The sequence below is a fragment of the Protopterus annectens genome, chromosome 1.part1 (assembly GCF_019279795.1).
Source record: "Protopterus annectens isolate FY-2018-M chromosome 1.part1, PAN1.0, whole genome shotgun sequence".
Taxonomy (NCBI): domain Eukaryota; kingdom Metazoa; phylum Chordata; order Ceratodontiformes; family Protopteridae; genus Protopterus; species Protopterus annectens.
In genome coordinates this window covers 968,330,303-968,349,841 of record NC_056726.1, presented here as the reverse complement: position 1 = coordinate 968,349,841, position 19,539 = coordinate 968,330,303, and positions in this window count along the sequence as shown.

Sequence of the window (19,539 nt, the reverse complement as noted above, 5' to 3'; positions counted from 1 at the left end):
CAGATGATTGTGAAGATAGATGAAGGCTGCAAGCCTAGCTAGATAGAATTTTGTAGATAATTCTGTCATTTGTAAATATTAACTTAAGCCACAGGCTTGTTCTCTTAAATGTCAAAAGACTGTATTGGATGTTGAACCGAAAAAAATGTAACAACAGTCAAGCATTTCCTGACTGTCTTTGATCTCAGGACTCGGAGCCAAGATGTCTGGATGAAGGAATTCTTGCTATTGTTTTGAGACCAGAGTTAATTGCTAGAATTTGCATATAGAATTTCTTTTATTGCTCTGGCTTCCTGACCAGCTGCAAGATCAAAAGGGCTATTAACCTCTGAGTTTCTGTTAGCCTGGGAACCAGAAAGAAATGATGTAATCTGAAATGAATCAATGGTACTGTGTTATCAGTTTAAGGAAAGAAAGACTGAGAGTATTTAACATTTTGTCTTGAGAACATCAAACTCACTCTGCCTGTGTTCTATATGTAAGTTTATTTTAGAACTGTGTTTTCTCTTAGATATAGCTAGGAACTAGGAAGATTAGATTTTTTAGATTTTTTTTTCTGTATTGATGGCAGAACTTTTCTACTGTATTATTTTAAGTATTTGTGATCTCTGAACTCTTGACTAGCACTGTGTAGTAAGAAGTATTGTCTTGTGTTTTATTATTTATTATTAAATATTTTTAAACCTTTTAACTGTGGCCATTTTGTGTAGAGATAAGTTAAGCTCTAGCAGTACATTGCATGTATTTAGTGATATTGTACAAAGCCACTCCAATAGCCTTGCTGTTCTGTCAGACTTACCATTTGGCTAATAATGTTGCACAGTATAATTGGACACCCTTCCATAATGGCCTTTTAGTAGCTGATAAATATTAGTGGGTGGTGGCAAGTGGTACTACCGTATAGTCTGGGTAAAAGGGGCACAGCTGGAGAACCTGTGCCAGCCTTACCCAGGAGTGTCTGTGTAGTTGCATATAACTCTTATCTCAAAGTGTGTGTGTGTCAGCTACTTGGGCAGGAACACGACACACTGGTTTGACAGAGAGGGTGCTGAAGGTTTTAGCTTGCCCACTAGGCTGAGATCTGGACCCTATAGCTGTGCCATTGGGGAGTCTTATTGGGGACCTGGAGAGAAAGGGAGAAACCAGCCCCAGAGTTACTGCGATCTCTGTGTACACTTAAGAGAAACTGTACATTACTGTGTGTGTATTTATTATCCTTTCCCTATATGGACGCCCCTCACTGGTGTTAGTGGTGAGGATTGAGGTGCTCTTTAATTGCTGGGCTAATGCACGGCCGTCACAATGATGAAAACTATGTCCCGCCTTTGCACATTCTGACTTGAGCTGCATGATGTGGCTAGCCTATGCGTGAATAAGCATTGCCTGATGTTTTTGCATGTTTTATTGTTACTTGTCTGCATTTGCTTAGGTATTGAATAGTTCTGTAGTATACTTTCCTCTCCACCTGTGCAAATGATGATAACAGCGCCCTGACTTGGACTGCCTATGTCTGATGTACAGAGTGGCCAGCCTATGCAAGGGTAAGCACAGTTTGGTGTTTTTTTATGCATCAATTGTATTATCTATATCTGCTTAGCTGTTAAAACATGGATGTATAAAATATGTGCAATCTGCTGCCTCTTAGCTAGTGCAATTGCGTGCTGTGCCCACCTCCCTCTAGCATTGTCCTCCCCTGCTGTTGGCTTCTCCTCTGACTCCTTGCCTGTCAAAGCTGCCACTGTCTGTGGGGATGGAAAAATGAGGTCCTAGTCACCACCACCCTGTACTATCTGCATCTTCAATATTATATTATATAGAATGGCATACACTGTTATAATTTTTGTACACATGGTGGGATTCTACCATAGGGTTCTACCAGGTGTATCCAGGCAGTGGAATTGTAACTTCAGCAGCCAAAACACAAACTCTGTGATGCTTCTGTTTTGCCAAAGGGCGGGGTTGTAACCTAGTCTGTATGGTAATATGGGTTTCACAGTGGGGTAATGAGCCAAGGTTCTAGGGCATATCCAGCATCATTTAATAGATACCCATATGGGAAGTCATCCCTCACAAACTATTGATAAAGGTCCCATGTGTGCCATATGTGTGAGTCTTAGAAACTTACTAGGGCCCCTGCACTCACACAAACATTGTTGATGTTACCTTGTGTGCATTACAGACCACTTGGCAGCTGACAGAGTGATACCCCTGATGGTTTATGTATCTCCTTTCAAGTTTATCAAATGGGCCTTTATTTCAATGTGGGTACAGCCCCAGCACTTCAGGGAAGTGGACTATAGCATAGAAGTCCCACTTGGTGTAGGCTGTCCCTCTTCTGGGGTATATAGGAATCACATATGCAACCTGACATACCAAAGCATGGAATCAAGGAGCTGTTGGAGTATTCTTGAAGCAGTTACTTGGGATATCCCCACAACTAGGGGTTGGGAGGGTGGCCTAATGGTTAAGGTGTTTGCCTTAGAAACACAAGGTACAGGGTTTGAGTCTCATAGTGGATAATTGGCTAGGCTTAAAATGGCTCACAAGGGAGGTTAGCCTAGTACTAACCTATGAGCCTATGTCTCCAGTGTGTCACTAAAAGGTCCCTTTTGATAACATACATGATGCCACACATACCTTAATGTTCACTGGAATGGGTACTCCATGACTCTCTCTCGGGGAAGCAGACGATGCCAACACATTTCCACTATTTGTTGTATGGTGTCCCTGCCTACTAAATATAGATCTATCAGGTCAATGTCTTAGATGGCATGAAATGTTAAGCATGATTGGATGACTCTGCACCTCCAGAGACAATGTCATACACCTTAAGCAGCTGCTGTAAGAACCTCTTGCAGATATAGGTTTACAATTGCTGCAGTAACCACTAAAATATTTTTGAGTTTTCATCTGCTTGAATGCAAACATATGGCTGTGTTAAATGCTAATGCATGCATGTAGTGTCCATGCATCATTTATACATTTCTGAGTTGCTCTGCCATGTTTTTTACTTTATTAGCATATAGCACAGTTCATTATACAGTCATCAGCATATATCACAGCTGTGTCTTGTTTTTCAGTTGGCCTCATTGTATAGCTGTTCTACCCAAACCTAACATGCTCTACGTGTACCTACTCTTTGTATAACTTCACTTAGCATGATGCTGTAACCGTTTATGAATCCCAACCACTGTCTTTTTTCATAATTGTATTTAAATTACGTTTTCCTTATTTATTTATTATTTTTTTCTTATTTTTACACCCAGGTTGGGCCTCAGATTGAAAGACACATGGATCAGTATTCTACCTGAATAAATAAGTCTAAATAATAATAATACATATCTCCTTTTGGTATTTATGTCTCACATTTCCAAGCAGAAAACCAAGACATTTGGCAAATAAAGCCTGCATATGATTGCACAGTAGGAGTTTTATTTAAGTCACCCTATCAACCCAAACCTTCCAAAATTAACTCTCCCTAGTAAACTGTTGGTGTACTAAAAATGGGTTCAAACTAAATGCTAGAAAGTGTGGTATCATCACTTTTGGAATAACTATCCTTCCCTCATCATTCTGTCTAGACAACACACCTCTACAAAACAAAAATGTAGTTAGGGACCTGGGTACTTGAGTTGACAGGTCCCTCTCTTTCGAAAATCATGTGAAAACAGATGTCAAGGTGCAAAGAAGTAATCACTGCTTTATACTCAGCATTGATCACACCGATTATTGAGTAGAGTGCCCCCTTTGGGAATTATCTCACTAAACATGTTAAGCAATTAGAAAGCCCCCCCAAAGGCTTTTAACCAAAAAAATAACAGACCTAAAGTCTCTGAGCTAGCTGGAAGCTGTATCCCATTATTCAGTGTTTTGTAGACTTGCAAGGGGAGATGTCTGTCACACTTACTGCACCATTAGAGAACCAATTATCTTAGATCTTCTGTTTCTTCATAAGCCCAATATCTATACAAATGCTAAAGCCAGGGACCTAAATCATGACCAACAGATAAATAAAGCATTGTGGGGAGACAGGTTTATAACCCAGTGCTTCCCATACCTCTGGAATAAACTTCCCCTGAATGTCAAACAGTGTGACTCACTATCATCCATTAAAAATAAACTATGTGACTGGATGGATTTCTACAAATATAATCCAGGATTAACCAGTAAGGCCCTCATGGAGAAAGGAGCTGCAGCCTTAGGGTTGGTACAGTTAATATTAGAATTACCATGAGATTCAATTGCCTTGGAATATCTATGAATCTATGAATTTGTAAATGGGAAGGTGACATAGATCAAAGTAGAATTTTAGAGCTGCAATTTTTCCCATTATTCATATTTGAAGAGACACAACATGAAAGGTTACAGGATAAGCGCATTGTTTTTAGAACACTTAACATGGAGTTTCTAGCACTGATCAATAATGATTCTGGGGAGATGGTAAAAGCAGGAAGTTGATGCAATATTTTGTGTTGACTTATTTACAATTTAATATTTGCTGTCAAGGTCTTCATGTTCAAGTGAGCTTAATGCTGTTGTAGAGTCTCAGTTTTACGGAGGTGATTTTAACTGATAAGTACCATAGGCAAGTGCCATGGCATTTAGGAACAGTGCTGGGCAAGTAATCACCAGGACAATAAGATGCCTAGCCATATACACCTTTAACCAGGCCCTTTTAAAACACTTAATAGTGCTCACTTTCCAAATCAAACTGGGTTGTACATGATAACCCTGGTGAGAACTCATGTCTACCCATCCAATCATCAAGATCAGGCCTAAAGGTAAGCAAAATAGTTTTTTGTTTGACCTGTAATGGTAACTTATTCCATGGACTGGGAATACTCTGAGTTAAGAATTTATATCTCCAGGGAGGTTTATTATTTTGTATGGATCTATGTCTCTAGTGCAGGTATTTGTAGAGCCACTAGTTTTGCAAAGAAATAGAAGAGCAAACAGGATTGGGTCTTTCATGGCTGACAAAGTGAGATACCAGTCACTTCAAAACAGTCACGTGGCTACTGAGGGCAAGAAGAGTTATGCTAATCCAATGGGATAGTTGAAGGATTTCAGGCCTTTAATTTTCTTGTTTAGCTATCTTTCGGCCTTTCCAGTTAAGTGATAGTCTTGGATTTATACATAGAAAAGGAAACATTGTATTCAATGACGGGTATTGGTAGGATGATTTCTCTGGATCTTGAAGATATTCCCCTGGAAATTAAATGGGACAGACAGAAGGATATGATGACTATAGTGGAAACATAATGATCAAATGAGAGTGTTGTCCACATATGCACATAGGTCTCTTATGACTATCTCTGCCTGAAGGAGTTGGGGGTTGACATAATGATTAAGGTGTCAACCATATAGACTCAAAGTGCAGGGTTTGATTCCCAAAAGGGGAAATTGGCTAGGCTTAAAATGGCTCACAAGAATAGCTAGCCTAGCACTAATCTATGAAGCTATGAAAGGAGGAGTACCATTTATAAAACATGAGTTGGGGACAGCTTTTTTTGCTAAATGCTACTATGTTGCACTTTTTTGCATTTAGTGTGAGAACATTTGCTTATGCTAGCTATGTGCATATTTCAGCCTTGCTGCAGCTGTTTAGTATCAGTAGATGAGCAGATAATAATGTCCAGGTTGCAGTCATCGGCAAACTTAGTCAGCCACACTTCTGACATATTGGATTGGATGTTTGAAAAAATAATTGCATTGCAAGAGAGGGCCCAGTAAGATCTTTGTGATAACCCAGTACTTATAATGTTATGTTCAGAGGGGGTACCAGCAACTTTTATAGCCTGACATCTGTTGGACAGCCAGTTTGCAATCTGGCAGGTAACACACGAGTTTACATTAAGTTTTGTCTAATTTATTAATAATATCGGCATGGGAGATAGTATCATACTCACTGGCCTAGTCAAGATAAGCAGTGTGCATTGACTGATTGCTGTGCACAGTCTCTGTAACCTTTTCAAATAATCTTACTAGGTTCAGGAGACAGGGCCGGTCCTTCTCAAAACAAAACTCATTGAGGTCTAGATCAGTTAAGTTGCATATGTCTGCAGAAATGAGATTTGCTAGTATACATTCTATGGCTTTGCATGACAAGCGTCTATATTACATAGTCGAACTTTTAAAAGTTCAAATGTCATATGGTCGACACCATATGATCGAACTTTTAAAAGTTTGAAAATGTAATAAAAAAAAATAAACCAAAGAAAAACCTACCTGAATGGTTTAAGCAGGGAGCAAGCACCCCTGTACCCCCCACGTGGGGGCCTGCGCTTTCAACCCCCCCGCTCTTTAAATATACCAATTCCGAGATCGCACTACAGTGCATTAAAGAGAAATCTTCCCATTCTGCACTGTATGGAGATCTCCAGTGAAATGTTTGAACTTTTAAAAGTTCGATCATATGGTGTCAACCATATGATGTTCAAACTTTTAAAAGTTTGAAAACGTGATATAAACCCCATGATAAGATTGGTGATGTTGATCATCCTATAATTGCGTGGTTTGCTCGTCATTAGGATCTCAGTCATGATAAAGCCATTTTGAACATGGTCAGATATATGCCTGATGGATTTATCAGAGATGGCTTCAGTATTTTTTCAGTATGCAGGTAGTAAGAGTGATCTGCTCATTGGCTGATGCCAGAGAGACAAATTTTATTATTTTTTCTTTAACTAAGGGAGGGAGATTTGTTCCTTGTGGAGGACTGGGATGGCCATTAGTCTACTCAGATGGTATCACAGGGTAAAATGTTTGTTTAATACTACTTCCACAATGCATTAGGAAGATGTTAGATGGGTAAGCATGCCTGATGCCAAAAAAGGTAAGATGAGACATGGTACATTGGTTCACAAGTTTTTTAAGACTATCTGGAACTTCCTTGGGGTCACTAGATAGTCTCCTTATCAGACACTTTTATTTTTGTACTCTGGCAGCAATCTGTGGGCATTTTCAAGTGTTTTGGCTATCACAGTCCAACAAATATTTTCATTATCATGGGCTTTCTTAACACAGGATGTCAAGATTGATGTTGATAAAGTGTGATAAATGTTAAAGGGTAAGATGGAACAAAAGGGAAGGGAGCTTGGTATAATATTTTCCCCATAAGATTCAAAACATAAGATGGTACATATTTATTTTATTACTTTTATGTTTCTATTGTTTCTTTAGAGAACACCTTCCTGCATATTTTGATCCTGCCTTCAAGCCAAAGCTGTATTTTGTGACATTATAGTTTTATGTTATAGAAGTAACTGTTATATCACAACAATATGCTATAACCCAAACAAACAGAAAGTACTAGGAATAAATAAACTGATTAGAAATAAAGGTCTAATTTTCAAGTGAAATGTCCCCAAACAGTAAATAATGCACAGAAGAAATATAAGATGTTGGAAACCCAAACTAACCTGGTTCTAAATATTGCTGGTATTTAAAGTCAAAATTCCTCTTTAATTGCCCATATCCCCTTGATATTTTCTTCATGTAAGCTGTATGAATGTAGTACTAATTGGACAATGTTGAAATTTATTGTTCAGAACTTCACAAAAATAATTATCACCATAGATTATTTCCCCCACTACAGCTTCCTTGCATATTTCATTATTCTAATAGACAAGATACAGCTACATTTTCTACACACGAGAGACCATCTTCTTGGACATTTCACTGCAAATCTTCTTGATCTATCCTGATAAGATATTCTAGTTATAAAAAGCACCAAGAAAAAGCTGTACACATATTAACCATAGTTTTAACTTGTTTGTGAGTCCACAATGCCAAACTTTATGTCAGGCAACCATTTACTTTTATATCCAGTTATTACCAAAACTACAATACAAACACGCAATGCTAGTATTCTAGTTTCATTCCCTAGTGACTATATGCCAGTTATTTTCTTCTGAGCATGGAAAAAAAATCTCTTGTATGTCTTCACATCTAGGTCCTTACATACAATCTCTGCAACTAATACAAACATCCCGCACAGTTTGCAACACTTTCAGTGAAGGAAGGTAAAGTTGATGAGTCAGGTATTCAATGACTCTGCCTCCATAAAAAGGACCACATCCAAAATAAAGTGCATGATTTCTGAACTTTTACAAGTTGACTGCTCATAAATTTACCAATTTACCTAAGCAGATAATGCCTCAGTCTTGATTCAAAATCTCCAATATAAAGTATTCTGGCTTACCACTACACAAAAGGAAAGGTGATTAGGAACCTTGGATGACCAACAACCTTCAACACCTGGCTTGAGAAAAAAGTTATCTTCCCTTATAACTAGATCTTTACTACATTACTCTGCAAGATGAAACAAAAAAAATCAACGAGAATATGGAAATAACTCTAATACAGGGAAAGCAAGCCATACATTTTTTTCCAAAAGCTAAGGATTTCTGGAAATAAATTTAACAAAGCTATGGGAGAATGACATTTGCCTTCAAAATCTTCTCTTTTCAATTTATCCCTTATGCCGGAAGATTTCAGAAATGCATTTTTAGCTTTCTTCATCTCATTCTTTCTGAATCTCTTTTCCTAAACCCTTTCACGTTATGAGTGTTTCAGTAAACCATCTTAGAAAGCTTTTAAATAACCCACCTGATAGTGAGAAACCAGGCAGAGATGGGATTTAACATGGTTCCTTCAGATATGCAGTGATGTAATTTGTACACCTCTGCATCTTATCTGTATCTCTGTGTCAAACTATCTTCTTCTCTGTCTGGAAGAAAACAATAATTTCTGTTTCTCAGTCTCAGAATCTCTCTTTCCCCATTCTACATTGTGAAACTAGAGGAAGAATATTTGAAAATAGCAGTGTCATCTTTGTATGGAATAAGAGTTCTAGAAGGATGATGATTGACTTATCTCTTACCTTCTTTGGCCAGACTATTAAATGAGTTGTTATTCCAGCAGACCACAACCTCCTTTGTATATTTCATTATGGAGTCTCTTCTGGTAGAAGTGATAAGACAGCTTTACTGTCCCTTAATGACTGCTTTATTTCAGGTATGGACAATGGCCTTCTTATTGGTGCATTATTTATAGACCTTACAAAACTTTTTCCTTAGCAAACCACAATAATCTGGTAGATGCTATATTCTTTTCAAGCTTTTGATTGGGCATCATTATTTGGTTCAAGATTTACCTTTCAGAAAAAGTCCGGAAAAATTCTACCTTATCCTCTCTTGCAAGGTTAAACTCTGGTGTTCACCAAGACTTTGTCCTTGGGCAGGTCCTTTTTACTACTTTTATTAACTCAGTTCCCAACTTTCCATCCTTCTATAACTCTTATTCCATATGTAGACGAGACTGCTATTTTCAAATCTTCTGTCTCCAATTTCACAATTAAAGCTGAAATTCTGGGATCCCACAATCTTTGAATTTGCTTAAAAAGAAGGAGTTTAAGCTTAATGAGAAAATAGCTAAGGCTATGCTGTTTGGTACATCTATTCATCTAAACTGTATGATTGACAGATGGCTGGCTTTCTTCACAAAGCGATGACAACAGTTTAGTCACTTCCTTCTAATATTTGGTATTTTGCTTGATTGTTCACTCTATACCATTACTCAAATAGAACAATTTAAGTTTGAAATCAATACACCTGACATTGGATGCTGCCTTAAGAAGCTAGATCAGTTACAGGGAAGGCATATGCAAACTGACATGAAATATACACTACCATTTGTTGCCAAAGCATCCTCCAAAATGTTTTATAATACCCAGATTTGATCTAATATACTCTACAAATTTATCATTCTGTTTCCTAAACAGAATGTCACATTACCATCTATAAAAGAGCCAACTGACTTCCTGTTAAGCAATGTTCTGGACTACTGTTACTAAAAATGGTTTTAGTGATGCCTCAGTTTTATCAATCCCATGAGCATGCTTGTAAGATGAGAAAAGAATAAACTCTCCAGACAGGCCAACTCAAACTCTACTGTTCACACCGTCACCATTCTTTGTCTGAAAGTATGGGATGTTGTACCAACATATATTGGGAACTGTATAAATAAATCATTTCAAAATTACTTTCCCACATAAAATAAACTGCATTATGTAAATGCTTCTCACACAATATTGTATTATTTTGTTGTTTTTCAAAAGATTCTTTTTTACCCTTGCAGGATTGTTGCCTATAAATCTGAAACATATGGTGCAGTTCTACAAACCTTTCTCTGCATTTGCCTACTCATTGATTAATGTTAGCATTAGTTTGTATTTTAGTTTATTTTCCCTGGATATTGTCCTTATTCTCCAAAACACTGAAAAGCTGCTGAAACAACGGACTGGTACAAATTCACACTGATGCAAAGCACCAACAATACGAGTCCAGTCTTCAAGTAAAACAGTTACAACCAGGTTTATTTGATAAAGTGCTTTCATTCTTCTCATAAGAACTTCATCAGATAAAAGCAATGTTAAAACTAACCATAATTTATAACATTTGAAAAGCATCACTACAAACATCATAAGGACACACCTCCTGTTCCTACCAGTCAAAAAGTAGGAAACTGAATACATTACGTGTAATACACTAAACAAATAAATAAAAAACACAATAAGAATGTCGAATGTATAAACATAAAACATAATAAATGCTTTACATATTTTGAACCAATATTTTGAAGGCATTACATCTGTAAAGAGGAAGGACGACAAGGAGACCTGGTAGTGGAATGAAGAAGTACAGGAGAGTATACAGAGAAAGAGGTTGGCGAAGAAGAAGTGGGATTGTCAGAGAGATAAAGAAAGTAGACAAGAGTATAAGGGGATCAGGTGCATGGCAAAGAGAGAGGTGGTGAAGGCCAAGGATAAGGCGTATGAAGAGTTGTATGAAAGGTTAGACACTAAGGAGGGAGAAAAGGACCTCTACCGATTGGCTAGACAGAGGGACCGAGCTAGTAAAGATGTGCAGCAGGTAAGGCTGATAAAGGATAATGAGGGAGACGTACTCACAAGCAAGGAGAGTGTGTTGAGCAAATGGAAAGAGTACTTTGAGGGGTTGATGAATGAAGAGAATGAGAGGGAGAGAAAGTTGGATGATGTAGGGATAGTGAATCATGAAGTACAGTGGATTAGCAAGGAGGAAGTAAGGATAGCTATGAAGAGGATGAAGAATGGTAAGGCTGTTGGCCCAGATGACATACCTGTGGAAGCATGGAGGTGTTTAGGTGAAATGGCAGTGGAGTTTCTAACCAGATTGTTTAATGAAATCTTGGAAAGTGAGAGGATGCCTGAGGAATGGAGAAAAAGTGTTTTGTTACCGATTTTTAAGAATAAGGGTGATGTGCAGAGCTGTAGTAACTACAGAGGGATTAAACTGATCAGTCACAGCATGAAGTTATGGGAAAGAGTAGTGGAAGCTAGGTTAAGAAGGGAGGTGATGATTAGTGATCAGCAGTATGGTTTCATTCCGGGAAAGAGCACCACAGATGCGATGTTTGCTCTGAGAGTGTTGATGGAGAAGTACAGAGAAGGTCAGAAGGAGTTGCATTGTGTCTTTGTGGACTTAGAGAAAGCATATGACAGGGTGCCTAGAGAGGAGTTGTGGTATTGTATGAGGAAGTCAGGAGTGTCAGAGAAGCATGTAAGAGTGGTATGTACGAGGGTAGTGTGACAGCGGTGAGGACTGCAGTGGGAGTGATGGATGCGTTTAAGGTGGAGGTGGGATTACATCAAGGATCAGCTCTGAACCCTTTCTTATTTGCAATGGTGATGGACAGGTTGACAGATGAGATCAGACAGGAGTCCCTATGGACTATGATGTTTGCAGATGACATTGTGATCTGTAGTGAGAGTAGGGAACAGGTGGAGGAGACCCTCGAGAGGTGGAGATATGCTCTAGAGAGAAGAGGAATGAAGGTCAGCAGGACTAAGGCAGAATATATGTGTGTGAATGAGAGGGATGATAGAGGAATAGTGAGGATGCCGGGAGTAGAGGTGGCAAAGGTGGATGAGTTTAAGTACTTGGTATCAACAGTTCAGAGTAATGGTGAGTGTGGAAGAGAGGTGAAGAAGAGAGTACAGGCAGGATGGAGTGGGTGGAGAAGAGTGTCAGGAGTGATTTGTGACAGACGAGTACCAGTAAGAGTGAAAGGGAAGGTCTACAAGAGGGTAGTGAGACCAGCAATGTTATATGGGTTGGAGACAGTGGCATTGACAAAAAGGCAGGAATCAGAGCTTGACGTGGCAGAGTTGAAGATGTTAAGATTTGCACTGGGTGTGACGAGAATGCACAGGATTAGGAATAAATATATTAGAGGGTCAGCCCAGGTTGGAAGGTTTGGAGACAAAGCCAGAGAGGCAAGATTACGTTGGTTTGGACATGTGCTGAGGAGGGACGCAGAGTATATTGGGAAAAATATGCTAAGGATGAAGCTGCCAGGTAACAGGTAAAGAGGAAGGCCTAAGATAAGGTTTATGGATGTGGTGAGAGAGGACATGCAGGTAGTTGGTGTGACAGAGCACAATGCAGAGGACAGGAAGAAATGGAAATGGTTGATCCGCTGTGGCGACCTCTAACAGGAGCAGCCAAAAGAAGAAGAAGTTAAAATATTGTAAAATAAAATGTAAAATATAATATAAAACGTAACCTCATCTTTCCAAGACTTTCAATCTTAACAAAGCACTAATAGAGACATGGTCATTTAAACCTGGCCAGTTACCTGCATTCAAATGTAACTGCCACGCACGCTTTTCTAAAATTAAAGACCAAGCTCCTCCACGCTGATCTAAATTAATACTGTCAATCACCACAAACTTAAAAGAATGGTCAAATTCTTCAACACAATGTTTACTCAAAGCATTAGTTTCCTTTTTTGTCTTAATATTATATAAGTGCTCATAAACCCTGTTTTTTAATTTCCAATTAGTTTTTCCAATGTAAAAACAACATTTACAGCAAAGAGCATAGTATATAACTTTCTCAGATGCACAATTATATTTCCCATGAAGTACCACCTCCTTGTTATTTATACATACAGCACTGCATTCATGTATGTGCTTACAAAAATTACATTTACCACATTTTCTCATAATACCATATCTTGCTGAAACCCCACCTTTCATTTTAAAGATGTTATTCAAATTCATACCCTTTTTATATACCACTATGGGGCATTCACCTGCATGCAGTCTAATACTCCTATCATAACTTAAAATTGCCCAATTTTTCTTTAAAATACTCTGAGGATACTGGCTAGCATTATTATAAGTTGTTATGAAGGCGCTCCTAAAGTTCTTAATGTTCTTAATGTCATCTCTTTTACCAGAACTATCAAGCAGCTCTCCACAATTAAGGAACAATGTTTGATTTTCCTTATCAGATAATATAGGTACAAATTGACCCCTCTCTCTTTTATTAATAATGTCCATCATAATGTCATTAATAAAATTAATAGTATAACCTCTTCTTAAAAACATTAACATAAGGTTGTCACATTTGTCCAAAAATGTCTCCATACTGGAAACCATGCGAGCTGCCCATACATACTGCCCTTTAACAATAGCTTTCTTTTGTTTTAATGGATGTGCACTGGAAAAATGTAAGACGCCATTACAGTATGTTTCCTTTCTGAATATCTTTGAGAAAAATCTTCTATTCACATAATCTTTAAAAAGTCATACATCAAGGAAGACTATATATACTACAATGTTTGCATTTAAACTCCCTCACACTGATCCCATCACTATTCTCCTATATGCCCCATTTAATTCATTAATAGAATATTTCCAGTATGTTCTCCCAGACCTCTGATAATTTTATTAACCCTTTATCTCTTTCTAGTACCTATAATCCTCTTATTCACCCCATTATTCAGATGTTTGAAAGGGTATGTGAACTTGATATACACAATACCTTTTCTAAATCAGGAAGGTCAACTAGATACAACCATAAAGCTGAAACTGAAATTTACATGAAGTTAGGCAATAATTAATAAATGTTAGAATTATGAAACCTGATAAAGGGGGAGGGGTGGTATTACTGAACAATTCTGATTATGCTTACAAGATGAAAGAAATTTTAGGAGGGAAAGCATACTCAAAATCTTCTATTAATGAATTAAATGGGGCATATAGGAGAATAAGAAATGAACTTCAAGATTTATTTATTGAAGGTTCAGTTTCTATAGATGAATTGAATTATCTTACAGTATTATACCTGAAGGTTTCTGTTATGTTTGGTCTCCCCAAACTACATATAGATCTTTTTCAACCAACCATCCACCCAATAGTCAATGCAAAAGGATCCATCACACACCCTATTGCTAAGTTTTTAGATATAAAGTTGAAGGACCTCATTTTTAGTGAAACTCACATCTGTAAAGAATCCTGAAATTTTTTGAAAATGATCAACACAATACCTTTTAAGATACTTACATATTTGTTACCATAGATATCAAGGATCTTTATTCGGTAATACCACACAATATTGGTGTTGAATGGTTTAGTGAATATCTATACGTAAAAAAGTGTTGAGCATAGGGATGATTTGCTTTTCACTCAGTTGATTGAACTGGTGTTAAAGAACAACTTTATATTATTTAACAATGAGATTTACTTATAACAAGAGGGTGTAGTGATGGGATCAGCGTGTGGGGATTTATATGCAAACATTGTAGTTTTACAGTGGGAGCAGAAATATGTATTTACCTCCTCTTATTCAACTTACTTTAAAGTTTATACATGATTTTTGGATGATTTGTTCATTGTATGGGATGGACCAAAGGCCAAAGTAGATGAATTTGTTTCCTGTATTAATACTACCACAATTTTTTTTTAATTTACCCACAACATTGAATTTAATAATATAGCCTTCCTTGATGTATGGCTTTTTAAAGATTATATGAGTAGAAGATTTTTGTCAAAGATATTCAGAAAGGAAACATACTCTAATGGCTTCTTACATTTTTCTAGTGCACATCCACTAAAACAAACGAAAGCTATTGTTAAAGGGCAGTATGTATGGGCAGCTCACATGGTGTCCACTATGGACACATTTTTGGATGAATGTGACAACCTTAAGTTAATGTTTTTAGGAAGAAGTTATTCTATTAATTTTATTGATGACATTATGACAGAAGTTATTAATAAAAGAGAGAGGGGTCACTTTGTACCCTTATCTGATAAGGAAAATTAAACATTGTTCCTTAATTGTGGAGAGCTGCCTGAAAGTTCTGGTAAAAGAGATGACACTAAGAACATTAAGAGCTTTAGGATCTCCTTCATAACAACTTATAATAATGATAGTCATTATCTTCAGAGTATTTTAAAGAAAAATTGGGCAATTTTAAATTATGATAGGAGTATTAGATTGCATGTGGGTGAACGCCCCATAGTGGTATATAAAAAGGGTAATTTTTGTAAGCACATACATAAATGTAGTGTTGTATGTATAAATAACAAGGAGGTGCTACTTCATAAGAAAAATAATTGTGCATCTGAGAAAGTTATATACTGTGCTCTTTGCTATAAATGTTGTTTTTACACTGGAAAAACTGATCAGAAATTTAAAAACAGGATTTATGAGCATTTTTATGATATTAGGACAAAAAAAGGAAACTAATGCTTTGAGTAAACATTGTATTGAAGAATCCGACCATTCTTTTAAATTTGTGGTGATTGACAGTATTAATTTAGATCAGAGTGGAGGAGCTTGGTCTTTAATTTTAGAAAAGCATGAGCTTTACTGGCAGTTACATTTGAATGCAGGTAACTGGCCAGGTTTAAATGACCATGTCTCTATTAGTGCTTTGCTAAGATTGAAAGCCTTGGAAAGATGAGGTTACATTTTATATTATATTTTACATTTTATTTTACAATATTTTATAGTATTTCATAATATTAGTAATGCCTTCAAAAATATTGGTTCAAAATATGTGAAGCATTTATTACGTTTTATGTTTATACAATCAACATTTTTATTGTCTTTTTTATTTATTTGTTTAGTGTACTATAAGTAATGTATTCGGTTTCCTACTTTTTGATTGGTAGGAACAGGGGGGGTGTTCTTATGATGTTTGTAGTGATGTTTTTCAAATGTTATAAATTATGGTTAGTTTTAACATTGCTTTTATCTGATGATATTCTTATAAAAAGAATGAAAGCGCATATCAAATAAACTTGGTTGTAAATGTTTTACTTGAACACTGGACTCATTTATTTGGTGTTTTGCATCAGTGTGAGCTTGCACCAGTCCATTGTTTCAGCAGCTTTTCAATGTTTTGGGGAAGTTTATCATCTCTTTTCTACTTTTGTATTGTCTTTATTCTGTTTGATATGTCTTTCTGGGTATGGGCAGAAATGGTTCCATGTGATCATACCTCCATGACAAATAGACGATAAATAAACAAAATAGAATGAAAATCCCTAATTTCTTGCTCACTGAAAAGAAAGTAAACACATTATTAAGTTATAGCTTTAGTTCACTTCAGTTCAAGGTAATATTCCTTGTTATTTTATTTGTAGATCTGTAATACATCCTTATAAGGATGATCAACAATAATGCTCATCACATTCTATTAGCAAACTATGTCACCTTTCTGCTGTACCAGCTGCAGAGTCAAAGGTTAAGAAAGCCACAGCAAACTGTTGAAGGCATACAGGAAGCAGCATACCTCTACCCTAGAAAAGTGTGTCACTGTGTGATTCGGGGTTATATGCAGACCTTACTCTGTGATTTAAAAACTGCAGTTCAAAAGGATATACTGCTGTGAGAACTGAAATGGGATCTTTCTAATGATTTCCAAAGGTCAGGAAAAAGTTATAACAGTGGTTTGAACTAAGCAAGTAAATCAGATAAAGTTATATCAGTTTTGTAAATCTCAGGCTTGCTTACACCTCTAGAAAGAGTGATAGCTAAATTAGCAGATGGGGCAGATTATTAGTGAACTAGACAAGCAGATGCTCACAAAGCTGTAAGGGAAAAACTCATAGCTGTTAATGAAGCACTTTGAAAAAAAATGAAATGAAAAATTACACCTATTTTCGTGAATAGAAATGGTGTTTGTGGTTAACCTTTTAATTTTACATGACATGTGGATAGCTGAGAAACTCTCATATATGTATATATTAAGGTCAGGCAACCAAGTTATATGCTTTCATAGTGCCTAAAGATGTGCAAATAAAATTACTGGTTTGTACATTGGTAGTATACACACTGATGAAGGGATCTTTCCCAAAAGCTTTGTGGAGTAATAAACTGATTTCTCACAGACTTTGCATGTCCGTTATTTGGATTCGATTTGCTTGTGTTTCTGGACTTTTTTTTTTTTTTTTTGCAATTCAACAGTTTACCATAGTGGTGGTCTGCTTTTTGTTTTTTGTACATTGGTAGTCACATATTAAGTGATTGTCTTACATTCGTGGGGTCCATTTGAGCAGAGGTATTGGGGATATGGTTTGCTTCATTGAACAAGCTTGCACAAAAGCTTGAGCAACTAAAACCGACAGACCAAACGTGGGACTCATTGCAGTGTGTTTTTCCCTTAAACCTGTGAGGTAAAATATTAACAATTCCCTCTGCATCCCTTAACTCATATAATTAACTCTTGAGGTTGATAAACTTTGAGGTAAGTCATAACCCTTTGACTTGCCCATTTAATCTGTCAATCTCAGCCAAACAGACAACATTGAATCAGTCCTCAGAGGATTACAAGAGTATCCATATAGGCCCATGCAGGTGCTGAGCAGCCATGATTGATTTCAGTCTGTACAACATAATGGCAAAAAAGACATAGTATTATCTGTTGGGCTGATACAGCCCTACTTACTACGTATTGTCCGGCTGTATGTCTAGGACATGAGTAACTTGCTCAAGAAAGGACTTAGGTAACCAAGAAGGGAGAAATTGTGGCACCCAAATACACCTGTCACCAATTAAAGTCTCCAGCAATAACTTACAAAAATCATGCTGTTATGGTTGAAGCATTGTGAAAAAGTATGCATGTAAATATATCTATGGAGAGAGCTGGCCTTGAGTATCACCAAAGCAGATCAGGGAAAATAGATGATGGAGATCTGGGCCACTTACTGTAATGCCAGTTCTAAAATTAAAAGCAAAGATCCTGGTACTGTACCCAAACTAAACCCGATACCACCTCTCAGAGACTTATAATGCCAAACTATTACAAGGGTAATAATCTATACTGTTGGGGGGTGCTGTGTGACATTAGATAAACACGTTCACCTATTCTGCCCATTTTCCTGCATTTCTCACCAGGCGCAGATCCTGCACAACAAGTAACTTATTTCTTATGTTTTCCACTCAGTGTAAGAATTGCTTTACATCCCTCTCAAGCATTACTGAGTTCTGCCACTGATTTTGATGGTGACATCTCTAAGAGAAAACTATTCTAATAAACTGCAATACATTTTATAAAAATACTTCCTCCTATCTCTTCTGAGCCTTCCCCTTTGTGTCATTAGGCTGTGTCATCTTATTCTCACATTTCTCTTTTTCTGAATAAAAGTGTTCCCTCTTGGACCCTGCAGATGTTTTGGACATATTTCAACGTTTCCCTTTGATGCTTTTCCTTTATATTGCATATTTTACTCTTTTTCTATGTTCATTTGAAGACTGTGCAAACATTTTGTTAACATTGTATACTCTTCTTCTGTCCTCTCTATGTCATGACAAAATGATGAGTCCCGAATAGCACATGTTACTCCAGACTGGGTCCTACCTGATGTGGTGCATTCATGTTTACACCACCTGCTGTCAAAGAAGGATATAACAGAACAAAGTTATGTGACTATATATAAAGGATAATAATCATTTTTTTTATTGCCCCAGAGTTGACAACCAGCTGCTCTTAGGGCACCTCCTCATCTACCATGCCTACTGAATCTGACCTAACTACGTCCACATTAGCTCTGACCCATGTCTGGCGATGGTGAGGACATCAAGACTTCTGCTGCTGTTGCTACTGCTGCTGAGTGAGTGTTGTTTCCTTAAGACTTAACCCCCTGCATTTGCTTGTACCATCCTTCTGGATGGCATGCAGTAGGCTCATTGCGTATAATCCATATCTCCAGAGGGTACACCGTATCCAATGCAATAAAAAATAGTAGTCTGGCACTTTAAAATGTTTAGAGGAAAAGTTACAGGAAGTGATGTAACAATTCTACGTTAATGAATTACTTTGAATTCTGTATAAATACTGGTTTTAGAACTGTATTTGATATTCTGAAGAAGTCTTATTTTGAGATGAAAGCACATAATGACTGTAATAAAATTTTGGTTAACTTTTTCCTCTGAGTGTTCTGAGACATCTTTGGGTACCCTTCCAGAGGCATTTCTTTGTGGTTGCTTGCGTTCCTATATTTGTAATGTTCATGCAGTTTGTTTGCAGGAGTGATGTGTACGTGTGTAAATTAAGTAGAAAAGCAGAGCACCTGCAGGTATGTTTGTAAGGGTGCAGTGCTGGTGTGTGAGTTATTTGTTTACAAGAGTGATATATGTTTATGTGAAAATTGGATTGCGTGTATGTGTGTGTGTGTGTGTGTGTGTGTGTGTGTGTGTG